General features: G+C 34.8%; 1 long non-coding RNA gene across 1 annotated transcript; it reads right to left on the reverse strand.

Moving 5' to 3' along the window:
* Nucleotides 1-271: 271 nt before the first annotated feature.
* LOC106396001 lies at nt 272-1,816 on the reverse strand. The gene is made up of 3 exons (XR_001279400.3): nt 1,116-1,816; nt 982-1,032; nt 272-765 (listed from the first exon to the last, which is right to left on the reverse strand). It is a non-coding gene; the product is annotated as an uncharacterized LOC106396001 (long non-coding RNA).
* Nucleotides 1,817-2,071: the final 255 nt, after the last annotated feature.

Here is a 2,071-nt window from a genome sequence, read left to right on the forward strand (position 1 = left end):
ATCAGAAATTTTATAATGACGTTTTGTTTAAGACATGGAATATGTTTTTATAACTTTATTTTTTCTAAATGCCTGCACCTATAATAGCATGTCCTGTATGTCATTGAATAGTAAGAGGTAGCTTTTTTCTTGTGCTAGGACGTAAATTATGAGAGCTTTAATTATTTTTTATATAGAAAATTGAATAATGAAATATTTGGTGGTTGATTTCCTTCTAAAATTGTTTGATTTGGAATATTGAATTGCATAAATTGTAAATTTAAAAAATATATATAATTAAAATTCAAATTTAGATTAGAGAGACACGCATTACAAACATTCAAGAAAAAAAAACATTGTACTGAAGCAAATTAACAAAACATACTTAAGCAAATACAACATACTGAAGCAATGGTAATTATAGTAGTGACGAGAACCCATGGATTGTGAGTTGCAGGAAGATTGGGTCGATGTTTTAGCGACGACCATTGCCTCCTGAGGACCGTCCTTGTTGTGGTGGAGCAGAGTCGTAGGCACCTATTGCTCGGAGATAGCGCAGGTAGTCTGGGTCGATGTCTTCTTTAGGTTCCTCAATGCGTATCAACCGGTAGCTTCTGAACTCGGCTCTGGTTATCTCATCTACATCATTTCCTCGTGAGGACTGTCCTCGTTGTGGTGGAGCTGTGTTGACTGCTTCTTGTTGTGTCTGTTCTGGTTTGAGTTGTGGTTTCACTCCGGCTGCCGGGAGTGCACAGACGATGACCTTCCTTGCTTCCATTAGATTTGCTAGACAGAAAAGTTAAACAAAGTTAGATCTTTACAATAATAATAAGACAGAAAACGGAACTAGTTGAAGAATAAATTAGTGAAGATTAAACTGAAAAATTAACAAATATCTCAACACAAGGTAACAAATCGAACAAGATATTGGAGTTTGATATAAATCTTTGACTATCTGAACACAAGGTAACAAATCGAACAAGATATTGGAGTTTCTCTGACCTGGAAATGGAGATATCTTTGAGATCTGTAAGGCTTCAAATCTTTGTGGATCTGTAAGATTTGTTACCTTCATAATCAGATAAATATAATAATGAGCTTACATTAGTAAAATCAAGGGTTTAGAGGTCGCTAACCTGTAAGGACAGAGAACTCTGTAACCTAAATGGTGGCGGTGGAGAAGGTTGGAGAGATTTGTGATGGTATGAGATGGAATCGTGGTGGCTTACACAGATTTGTGGTGGTTTGAGATGGAAGGAGAGGTTCGTGGTGGATTAAGAGATAGAATCGTGGTGGCTTAAGAGAGATTTGTGGTGGTTTGAGGGTAGGAGAGAATGCGATAAAGACAATAAAATTTACTTTGGCTCCCAAAATAAGGAAATTTTGGCTTTCCCTCCGAAAAGCCTCGTCGACCAATGAGAGACAAGGACGAGGATAACCTAAAAAACTAATTTCCACCGTTGAATCATCTCCATCGAATGGATATAATTAGTCGAATTTTTTTTCTAGTTTTCTCCACTAGATATGTCGAAAAATATGGCTCTAAGTAAGAACAGCATGGATGTTGATCGATTTTGAGATGATTTAGGATGGTGTAAACTTGTATTTGATATATCTACATTTTAAAATGATCATATAATCAATACAAACTAAAAAATGCAAAGAATACATCATTATGTGAACATATAAATCCTAAACACTCAAAGTATACCAATTTATACACTAACCCCTAAAACTTCACACTAAAACGTTAACCCTCAAAGACAAAGGTGTGGTGGAAAGCTTAATTGATTCTTAATTTTGACATTATTTATCTTTTGGTAACCTTCAATAAACACCATACCTTTTTTTTTTGAATGAATCACTCAACACTGTCATTACCCTAAACCCTAAAACTAAAGCCTACACAATCAACCCTATCGTTACCCTAAACCCTAAATTGCTTTGGTATATGAAATTGTATTTGGTCATTTTAATTTTGGGCATTTGTTGTGATTAAACATTTTAATTTTGGGCTATCCTTACATTTGAAATCATAAATACATTAGTTAAGATTGAAAAAGCATAGAAACATCCAAGAGGGGCAAATAAC

This window comes from Brassica napus, chromosome C4 (genome assembly GCF_020379485.1).
Source record: "Brassica napus cultivar Da-Ae chromosome C4, Da-Ae, whole genome shotgun sequence".
NCBI lineage: Eukaryota > Viridiplantae > Streptophyta > Magnoliopsida > Brassicales > Brassicaceae > Brassica > Brassica napus.